The sequence below is a fragment of the Rhinoderma darwinii genome, unplaced genomic scaffold, assembly GCF_050947455.1.
Source record: "Rhinoderma darwinii isolate aRhiDar2 unplaced genomic scaffold, aRhiDar2.hap1 Scaffold_952, whole genome shotgun sequence".
Lineage (NCBI taxonomy): Eukaryota > Metazoa > Chordata > Amphibia > Anura > Rhinodermatidae > Rhinoderma > Rhinoderma darwinii.
Genome location: NW_027464527.1, coordinates 65464 through 76632, shown reverse-complemented (window position 1 = coordinate 76632; position 11169 = coordinate 65464).

The window sequence follows — 11169 nt, the reverse complement described above, 5'->3', positions numbered from 1 at the left end:
AACTGCAGGTGGGCTTGAGGCTTCCGAAAGTACCATAAAAAAAAAAAGATTTTTTTATTAAGAAGGTAAAAAAAAAAACAGCGGGACCGACCCGCGAGCTAAGCCGACGGGGACTTCCAGGAGGTCGGCATGAGGTGGCCGCTCATACCGCTCTTGCCCTGGAAGTCCGCCGAGGACCGCGGGCGCTGTGGAGCTCCCACAAGGAAGCTGCCGGCATGCAGCAGCTCCCACGGGGCCCCTCTATCCCCCCACGGGTGCAGAAGGCAGGCACACCGCCGCTAATAGGCGGAGCTGGCTCCCGGCCGCTGTCATGCATCACTCGCGGACCGGAAGTGCTTGGCAGCCGGGTGGACACGGCGGGACTCGCCGCGGGCGCTGTGGAGCTCCTACAGGGCTGCCCCCGGGCTGGCACAGCTTCCCCAAAGCTCCTCTATCCCCCCACGGGTGCAATAGGCAGGCACACGCCGCACACGCCGCTCGTACACGGAGATGGCTCCCGGCCGCTTTCGGTAGGAGTCACCGAGGTGGCCTTGCTCATGCAACTGCAGGTGGGCTTGAGGCTTCCGAAAGTACCATAAAAAAAAAAGGATTTTTTTATTAAGAAGGTAAAAAAAAAAACAGCGGGACCGACCCGCGAGCTAAGCCGACGGGGACTTCCAGGAGGTCGGCATGAGGTGGCCGCTCATACCGCTCTTGCCCTGGAAGTCCGCCGAGGACCGCGGGCGCTGTGGAGCTCCCACAAGGAAGCTGCCGGCATGCAGCAGCTCCCACGGGGCCCCTCTATCCCCCCACGGGTGCAGAAGGCAGGCACACCGCCGCTAATAGGCGGAGCTGGCTCCCGGCCGCTGTCATGCATCACTCGCGGACCGGAAGTGCTTGGCAGCCGGGTGGACACGGCGGGACTCGCCGCGGGCGCTGTGGAGCTCCTACAGGGCTGCCCCCGGGCTGGCACAGCTTCCCCAAAGCTCCTCTATCCCCCCACGGGTGCAATAGGCAGGCACACGCCGCACACGCCGCTCGTACACGGAGATGGCTCCCGGCCGCTTTCGGTAGGAGTCACCGAGGTGGCCTTGCTCATGCAACTGCAGGTGGGCTTGAGGCTTCCGAAAGTACCATAAAAAAAAAAAAGATTTTTTTATTAAGAAGGTAAAAAAAAAAACAGCGGGACCGACCCGCGAGCTAAGCCGACGGGGACTTCCAGGAGGTCGGCATGAGGTGGCCGCTCATACCGCTCTTGCCCTGGAAGTCCGCCGAGGACCGCGGGCGCTGTGGAGCTCCCACAAGGAAGCTGCCGGCATGCAGCAGCTCCCACGGGGCCCCTCTATCCCCCCACGGGTGCAGAAGGCAGGCACACCGCCGCTAATAGGCGGAGCTGGCTCCCGGCCGCTGTCATGCATCACTCGCGGACCGGAAGTGCTTGGCAGCCGGGTGGACACGGCGGGACTCGCCGCGGGCGCTGTGGAGCTCCTACAGGGCTGCCCCCGGGCTGGCACAGCTTCCCCAAAGCTCCTCTATCCCCCCACGGGTGCAATAGGCAGGCACACGCCGCACACGCCGCTCGTACACGGAGATGGCTCCCGGCCGCTTTCGGTAGGAGTCACCGAGGTGGCCTTGCTCATGCAACTGCAGGTGGGCTTGAGGCTTCCGAAAGTACCATAAAAAAAAAAAGATTTTTTTATTAAGAAGGTAAAAAAAAAAACAGCGGGACCGACCCGCGAGCTAAGCCGACGGGGACTTCCAGGAGGTCGGCATGAGGTGGCCGCTCATACCGCTCTTGCCCTGGAAGTCCGCCGAGGACCGCGGGCGCTGTGGAGCTCCCACAAGGAAGCTGCCGGCATGCAGCAGCTCCCACGGGGCCCCTCTATCCCCCCACGGGTGCAGAAGGCAGGCACACCGCCGCTAATAGGCGGAGCTGGCTCCCGGCCGCTGTCATGCATCACTCGCGGACCGGAAGTGCTTGGCAGCCGGGTGGACACGGCGGGACTCGCCGCGGGCGCTGTGGAGCTCCTACAGGGCTGCCCCCGGGCTGGCACAGCTTCCCCAAAGCTCCTCTATCCCCCCACAGGTGCAATAGGCAGGCACACGCCGCACACGCCGCTCGTACACGGAGATGGCTCCCGGCCGCTTTCGGTAGGAGTCACCGAGGTGGCCTTGCTCATGCAACTGCAGGTGGGCTTGAGGCTTCCGAAAGTACCATAAAAAAAAAAAGATTTTTTTATTAAGAAGGTAAAAAAAAAAACAGCGGGACCGACCCGCGAGCTAAGCCGACGGGGACTTCCAGGAGGTCGGCATGAGGTGGCCGCTCATACCGCTCTTGCCCTGGAAGTCCGCCGAGGACCGCGGGCGCTGTGGAGCTCCCACAAGGAAGCTGCCGGCATGCAGCAGCTCCCACGGGGCCCCTCTATCCCCCCACGGGTGCAGAAGGCAGGCACACCGCCGCTAATAGGCGGAGCTGGCTCCCGGCCGCTGTCATGCATCACTCGCGGACCGGAAGTGCTTGGCAGCCGGGTGGACACGGCGGGACTCGCCGCGGGCGCTGTGGAGCTCCTACAGGGCTGCCCCCGGGCTGGCACAGCTTCCCCAAAGCTCCTCTATCCCCCCACGGGTGCAATAGGCAGGCACACGCCGCACACGCCGCTCGTACACGGAGATGGCTCCCGGCCGCTTTCGGTAGGAGTCACCGAGGTGGCCTTGCTCATGCAACTGCAGGTGGGCTTGAGGCTTCCGAAAGTACCATAAAAAAAAAAAGATTTTTTTATTAAGAAGGTAAAAAAAAAAACAGCGGGACCGACCCGCGAGCTAAGCCGACGGGGACTTCCAGGAGGTCGGCATGAGGTGGCCGCTCATACCGCTCTTGCCCTGGAAGTCCGCCGAGGACCGCGGGCGCTGTGGAGCTCCCACAAGGAAGCTGCCGGCATGCAGCAGCTCCCACGGGGCCCCTCTATCCCCCCACGGGTGCAGAAGGCAGGCACACCGCCGCTAATAGGCGGAGCTGGCTCCCGGCCGCTGTCATGCATCACTCGCGGACCGGAAGTGCTTGGCAGCCGGGTGGACACGGCGGGACTCGCCGCGGGCGCTGTGGAGCTCCTACAGGGCTGCCCCCGGGCTGGCACAGCTTCCCCAAAGCTCCTCTATCCCCCCACGGGTGCAATAGGCAGGCACACGCCGCACACGCCGCTCGTACACGGAGATGGCTCCCGGCCGCTTTCGGTAGGAGTCACCGAGGTGGCCTTGCTCATGCAACTGCAGGTGGGCTTGAGGCTTCCGAAAGTACCATAAAAAAAAAAAGATTTTTTTTATTAAGAAGGTAAAAAAAAAAACAGCGGGACCGACCCGCGAGCTAAGCCGACGGGGACTTCCAGGAGGTCGGCATGAGGTGGCCGCTCATACCGCTCTTGCCCTGGAAGTCCGCCGAGGACCGCGGGCGCTGTGGAGCTCCCACAAGGAAGCTGCCGGCATGCAGCAGCTCCCACGGGGCCCCTCTATCCCCCCACGGGTGCAGAAGGCAGGCACACCGCCGCTAATAGGCGGAGCTGGCTCCCGGCCGCTGTCATGCATCACTCGCGGACCGTAAGTGCTTGGCAGCCGGGTGGACACGGCGGGACTCGCCGCGGGCGCTGTGGAGCTCCTACAGGGCTGCCCCCGGGCTGGCACAGCTTCCCCAAAGCTCCTCTATCCCCCCACGGGTGCAATAGGCAGGCACACGCCGCACACGCCGCTCGTACACGGAGATGGCTCCCGGCCGCTTTCGGTAGGAGTCACCGAGGTGGCCTTGCTCATGCAACTGCAGGTGGGCTTGAGGCTTCCGAAAGTACCATAAAAAAAAAAAGATTTTTTTTATTAAGAAGGTAAAAAAAAAAACAGCGGGACCGACCCGCGAGCTAAGCCGACGGGGACTTCCAGGAGGTCGGCATGAGGTGGCCGCTCATACCGCTCTTGCCCTGGAAGTCCGCCGAGGACCGCGGGCGCTGTGGAGCTCCCACAAGGAAGCTGCCGGCATGCAGCAGCTCCCACGGGGCCCCTCTATCCCCCCACGGGTGCAGAAGGCAGGCACACCGCCGCTAATAGGCGGAGCTGGCTCCCGGCCGCTGTCATGCATCACTCGCGGACCGGAAGTGCTTGGCAGCCGGGTGGACACGGCGGGACTCGCCGCGGGCGCTGTGGAGCTCCTACAGGGCTGCCCCCGGGCTGGCACAGCTTCCCCAAAGCTCCTCTATCCCCCCACGGGTGCAATAGGCAGGCACACGCCGCTCGTACACGGAGATGGCTCCCGGCCGCTTTCGGTAGGAGTCACCGAGGTGGCCTTGCTCATGCAACTGCAGGTGGGCTTGAGGCTTCCGAAAGTACCATAAAAAAAAAAAGATTTTTTTTATTAAGAAGGTAAAAAAAAAAACAGCGGGACCGACCCGCGAGCTAAGCCGACGGGGACTTCCAGGAGGTCGGCATGAGGTGGCCGCTCATACCGCTCTTGCCCTGGAAGTCCGCCGAGGACCGCGGGCGCTGTGGAGCTCCCACAAGGAAGCTGCCGGCATGCAGCAGCTCCCACGGGGCCCCTCTATCCCCCCACGGGTGCAGAAGGCAGGCACACCGCCGCTAATAGGCGGAGCTGGCTCCCGGCCGCTGTCATGCATCACTCGCGGACCGGAAGTGCTTGGCAGCCGGGTGGACACGGCGGGACTCGCCGCGGGCGCTGTGGAGCTCCTACAGGGCTGCCCCCGGGCTGGCACAGCTTCCCCAAAGCTCCTCTATCCCCCCACGGGTGCAATAGGCAGGCACACGCCGCTCGTACACGGAGATGGCTCCCGGCCGCTTTCGGTAGGAGTCACCGAGGTGGCCTTGCTCATGCAACTGCAGGTGGGCTTGAGGCTTCCGAAAGTACCATAAAAAAAAAAAGATTTTTTTATTAAGAAGGTAAAAAAAAAAACAGCGGGACCGACCCGCGAGCTAAGCCGACGGGGACTTCCAGGAGGTCGGCATGAGGTGGCCGCTCATACCGCTCTTGCCCTGGAAGTCCGCCGAGGACCGCGGGCGCTGTGGAGCTCCCACAAGGAAGCTGCCGGCATGCAGCAGCTCCCACGGGGCCCCTCTATCCCCCCACGGGTGCAGAAGGCAGGCACACCGCCGCTAATAGGCGGAGCTGGCTCCCGGCCGCTGTCATGCATCACTCGCGGACCGGAAGTGCTTGGCAGCCGGGTGGACACGGCGGGACTCGCCGCGGGCGCTGTGGAGCTCCTACAGGGCTGCCCCCGGGCTGGCACAGCTTCCCCATGGCTCCTCTATCCCTCCACGGCTGCAATAGGCAGGCACACACCGCTCATACACGGAGCTGGCTCCCGGCCGCTTTCGGAAGGAGACGCCGACGTGGCCTTGCTCGTGCAACTCCAGGTGGGCTTGGGGCTTCCGAAAATGCCATAAAAAAAAAAAAGATTTTTTTATTAAGAAGGTAGAAAAATCAGCGGGACCGACCCGCGAGCGAGGCCGACGGGGACTTCTAGGAGGTCGGCATGATGTGGCCGCGTCTACCGCTCGAAACCTGGAAGTCTGCAACGGGCGCTGCGGAGCTCGTACACGGCTGTCCCCGGTCTTGCACAGCTTCCCCATGGCTCCTCTATCCCCCCCATGGGTGCAATATAATTTTTTTTAAAAAAAACAATTTTAGTCATTATTAACCCCTTCCCGCCATTGGACGTATATGTACGTCCTGGAAAGCATTGACTTCACGCAAAATGACGTACAATGTTTGGCACCGGCTCAGAAGCTGAGTCGGTGCCATCATCACCGGATCTCAGCTGTATCTTACAGCTGACATCCGACTGTAACGGTGGGGACCGAACTAGGTTAATAATGACTAAAATTGTTTTTTTTTTTAAAAATTATATTGCACCCATGGGGGGGATAGAGGAGCCATGGGGAAGCTGTGCAAGACCGGGGACAGCCGTGTACGAGCTCCGCAGCGCCCGTTGCAGACTTCCAGGTTTCGAGCGGTAGACGTGGCCACCTCATGCCGACCTCCTAGAAGTCCCCGTCGGCCTCGCTCGCGGGTCGGTCCCGCTGATTTTTCTACCTTCTTAATAAAAAAATCTTTTTTTTTTTTATGGCATTTTCGGAAGCCCCAAGCCCACCTGGAGTTGCACGAGCAAGGCCACGTCGGCGTCTCCTTCCGAAAGCGGCCGGGAGCCAGCTCCGTGTATGAGCGGTGTGTGCCTGCCTATTGCAGCTGTGGAGGGATAGAGGAGCCATGGGGAAGCTGTGCCAGCCCGGGGGCAGCCCTGTAGGAGCTCCACAGCGCCCGCGGCGAGTCCCGCCGTGTCCACCCGGCTGCCAAGCACTTCCGGTCCGCGAGTGATGCATGACAGCGGCCGGGAGCCAGCTCCGCCTATTAGCGGCGGTGTGCCTGCCTTCTGCACCCGTGGGGGGATAGAGGGGCCCCGTGGGAGCTGCTGCATGCCGGCAGCTTCCTTGTGGGAGCTCCACAGCGCCCGCGGTCCTCGGCGGACTTCCAGGGCAAGAGCGGTATGAGCGGCCACCTCATGCCGACCTCCTGGAAGTCCCCGTCGGCTTAGCTCGCGGGTCGGTCCCGCTGTTTTTTTTTTTACCTTCTTAATAAAAAAATCTTTTTTTTTTTATGGTACTTTCGGAAGCCTCAAGCCCACCTGCAGTTGCATGAGCAAGGCCACCTCGGTGACTCCTACCGAAAGCGGCCGGGAGCCATCTCCGTGTACGAGCGGCGTGTGCGGCGTGTGCCTGCCTATTGCACCCGTGGGGGGATAGAGGAGCTTTGGGGAAGCTGTGCCAGCCCGGGGGCAGCCCTGTAGGAGCTCCACAGCGCCCGCGGCGAGTCCCGCCGTGTCCACCCGGCTGCCAAGCACTTCCGGTCCGCGAGTGATGCATGACAGCGGCCGGGAGCCAGCTCCGCCTATTAGCGGCGGTGTGCCTGCCTTCTGCACCCGTGGGGGGATAGAGGGGCCCCGTGGGAGCTGCTGCATGCCGGCAGCTTCCTTGTGGGAGCTCCACAGCGCCCGCGGTCCTCGGCGGACTTCCAGGGCAAGAGCGGTATGAGCGGCCACCTCATGCCGACCTCCTGGAAGTCCCCGTCGGCTTAGCTCGCGGGTCGGTCCCGCTGTTTTTTTTTTTACCTTCTTAATAAAAAAATCTTTTTTTTTTTATGGTACTTTCGGAAGCCTCAAGCCCACCTGCAGTTGCATGAGCAAGGCCACCTCGGTGACTCCTACCGAAAGCGGCCGGGAGCCATCTCCGTGTACGAGCGGCGTGTGCGGCGTGTGCCTGCCTATTGCACCCGTGGGGGGATAGAGGAGCTTTGGGGAAGCTGTGCCAGCCCGGGGGCAGCCCTGTAGGAGCTCCACAGCGCCCGCGGCGAGTCCCGCCGTGTCCACCCGGCTGCCAAGCACTTCCGGTCCGCGAGTGATGCATGACAGCGGCCGGGAGCCAGCTCCGCCTATTAGCGGCGGTGTGCCTGCCTTCTGCACCCGTGGGGGGATAGAGGGGCCCCGTGGGAGCTGCTGCATGCCGGCAGCTTCCTTGTGGGAGCTCCACAGCGCCCGCGGTCCTCGGCGGACTTCCAGGGCAAGAGCGGTATGAGCGGCCACCTCATGCCGACCTCCTGGAAGTCCCCGTCGGCTTAGCTCGCGGGTCGGTCCCGCTGTTTTTTTTTTACCTTCTTAATAAAAAAATCTTTTTTTTTTTATGGTACTTTCGGAAGCCTCAAGCCCACCTGCAGTTGCATGAGCAAGGCCACCTCGGTGACTCCTACCGAAAGCGGCCGGGAGCCATCTCCGTGTACGAGCGGCGTGTGCGGCGTGTGCCTGCCTATTGCACCCGTGGGGGGATAGAGGAGCTTTGGGGAAGCTGTGCCAGCCCGGGGGCAGCCCTGTAGGAGCTCCACAGCGCCCGCGGCGAGTCCCGCCGTGTCCACCCGGCTGCCAAGCACTTCCGGTCCGCGAGTGATGCATGACAGCGGCCGGGAGCCAGCTCCGCCTATTAGCGGCGGTGTGCCTGCCTTCTGCACCCGTGGGGGGATAGAGGGGCCCCGTGGGAGCTGCTGCATGCCGGCAGCTTCCTTGTGGGAGCTCCACAGCGCCCGCGGTCCTCGGCGGACTTCCAGGGCAAGAGCGGTATGAGCGGCCACCTCATGCCGACCTCCTGGAAGTCCCCGTCGGCTTAGCTCGCGGGTCGGTCCCGCTGTTTTTTTTTTTACCTTCTTAATAAAAAAATCTTTTTTTTTTTATGGTACTTTCGGAAGCCTCAAGCCCACCTGCAGTTGCATGAGCAAGGCCACCTCGGTGACTCCTACCGAAAGCGGCCGGGAGCCATCTCCGTGTACGAGCGGCGTGTGCGGCGTGTGCCTGCCTATTGCACCCGTGGGGGGATAGAGGAGCTTTGGGGAAGCTGTGCCAGCCCGGGGGCAGCCCTGTAGGAGCTCCACAGCGCCCGCGGCGAGTCCCGCCGTGTCCACCCGGCTGCCAAGCACTTCCGGTCCGCGAGTGATGCATGACAGCGGCCGGGAGCCAGCTCCGCCTATTAGCGGCGGTGTGCCTGCCTTCTGCACCCGTGGGGGGATAGAGGGGCCCCGTGGGAGCTGCTGCATGCCGGCAGCTTCCTTGTGGGAGCTCCACAGCGCCCGCGGTCCTCGGCGGACTTCCAGGGCAAGAGCGGTATGAGCGGCCACCTCATGCCGACCTCCTGGAAGTCCCCGTCGGCTTAGCTCGCGGGTCGGTCCCGCTGTTTTTTTTTTTACCTTCTTAATAAAAAAATCTTTTTTTTTTTATGGTACTTTCGGAAGCCTCAAGCCCACCTGCAGTTGCATGAGCAAGGCCACCTCGGTGACTCCTACCGAAAGCGGCCGGGAGCCATCTCCGTGTACGAGCGGCGTGTGCGGCGTGTGCCTGCCTATTGCACCCGTGGGGGGATAGAGGAGCTTTGGGGAAGCTGTGCCAGCCCGGGGGCAGCCCTGTAGGAGCTCCACAGCGCCCGCGGCGAGTCCCGCCGTGTCCACCCGGCTGCCAAGCACTTCCGGTCCGCGAGTGATGCATGACAGCGGCCGGGAGCCAGCTCCGCCTATTAGCGGCGGTGTGCCTGCCTTCTGCACCCGTGGGGGGATAGAGGGGCCCCGTGGGAGCTGCTGCATGCCGGCAGCTTCCTTGTGGGAGCTCCACAGCGCCCGCGGTCCTCGGCGGACTTCCAGGGCAAGAGCGGTATGAGCGGCCACCTCATGCCGACCTCCTGGAAGTCCCCGTCGGCTTAGCTCGCGGGTCGGTCCCGCTGTTTTTTTTTTTACCTTCTTAATAAAAAAATCTTTTTTTTTTTATGGTACTTTCGGAAGCCTCAAGCCCACCTGCAGTTGCATGAGCAAGGCCACCTCGGTGACTCCTACCGAAAGCGGCCGGGAGCCATCTCCGTGTACGAGCGGCGTGTGCGGCGTGTGCCTGCCTATTGCACCCGTGGGGGGATAGAGGAGCTTTGGGGAAGCTGTGCCAGCCCGGGGGCAGCCCTGTAGGAGCTCCACAGCGCCCGCGGCGAGTCCCGCCGTGTCCACCCGGCTGCCAAGCACTTCCGGTCCGCGAGTGATGCATGACAGCGGCCGGGAGCCAGCTCCGCCTATTAGCGGCGGTGTGCCTGCCTTCTGCACCCGTGGGGGGATAGAGGGGCCCCGTGGGAGCTGCTGCATGCCGGCAGCTTCCTTGTGGGAGCTCCACAGCGCCCGCGGTCCTCGGCGGACTTCCAGGGCAAGAGCGGTATGAGCGGCCACCTCATGCCGACCTCCTGGAAGTCCCCGTCGGCTTAGCTCGCGGGTCGGTCCCGCTGTTTTTTTTTTTACCTTCTTAATAAAAAAATCTTTTTTTTTTTATGGTACTTTCGGAAGCCTCAAGCCCACCTGCAGTTGCATGAGCAAGGCCACCTCGGTGACTCCTACCGAAAGCGGCCGGGAGCCATCTCCGTGTACAAGCGGCGTGTGCGGCGTGTGCCTGCCTATTGCACCCGTGGGGGGATAGAGGAGCTTTGGGGAAGCTGTGCCAGCCCGGGGGCAGCCCTGTAGGAGCTCCACAGCGCCCGCGGCGAGTCCCGCCGTGTCCACCCGGCTGCCAAGCACTTCCGGTCCGCGAGTGATGCATGACAGCGGCCGGGAGCCAGCTCCGCCTATTAGCGGCGGTGTGCCTGCCTTCTGCACCCGTGGGGGGATAGAGGGGCCCCGTGGGAGCTGCTGCATGCCGGCAGCTTCCTTGTGGGAGCTCCACAGCGCCCGCGGTCCTCGGCGGACTTCCAGGGCAAGAGCGGTATGAGCGGCCACCTCATGCCGACCTCCTGGAAGTCCCCGTCGGCTTAGCTCGCGGGTCGGTCCCGCTGTTTTTTTTTTTACCTTCTTAATAAAAAAATCTTTTTTTTTTTATGGTACTTTCGGAAGCCTCAAGCCCACCTGCAGTTGCATGAGCAAGGCCACCTCGGTGACTCCTACCGAAAGCGGCCGGGAGCCATCTCCGTGTACGAGCGGCGTGTGCGGCGTGTGCCTGCCTATTGCACCCGTGGGGGGATAGAGGAGCTTTGGGGAAGCTGTGCCAGCCCGGGGGCAGCCCTGTAGGAGCTCCACAGCGCCCGCGGCGAGTCCCGCCGTGTCCACCCGGCTGCCAAGCACTTCCGGTCCGCGAGTGATGCATGACAGCGGCCGGGAGCCAGCTCCGCCTATTAGCGGCGGTGTGCCTGCCTTCTGCACCCGTGGGGGGATAGAGGGGCCCCGTGGGAGCTTGTGGATGCCGGCAGCTTCCTTGTGGGAGCTGGGCATCGGCCGCGGCGAGTCCCGTAGTTCACCCGCCCGACAAGCACTTCCGGCCCGCGGCGGACTTCCAGGGCTCAAGCGGTAGGCGCGGCCACCTCATGCCGACCTCCTGGAACTCCCCCTCGGCCTCGCTCGTGTGTCTGTCTTCATTCACGTTTTGGAGAAAAAACCCTATGAGGTTTTTATTTTGGCCTTCAGCCAAGCAGCAGTTCCAGGAGGCCGGGCATTTTGGCACCTCCCACCGGTGTAATTGGCGAGGTGACACTTTTAGGGGTGTGAATATCTCCTACGCCTGAAATACTGTGAGAGGGAGAACTTGCTCTTCCCTGCTTAGGCCGAATGCTGCTTCCACGGCGATAGCGGCACCAAGCCGCCCTCTC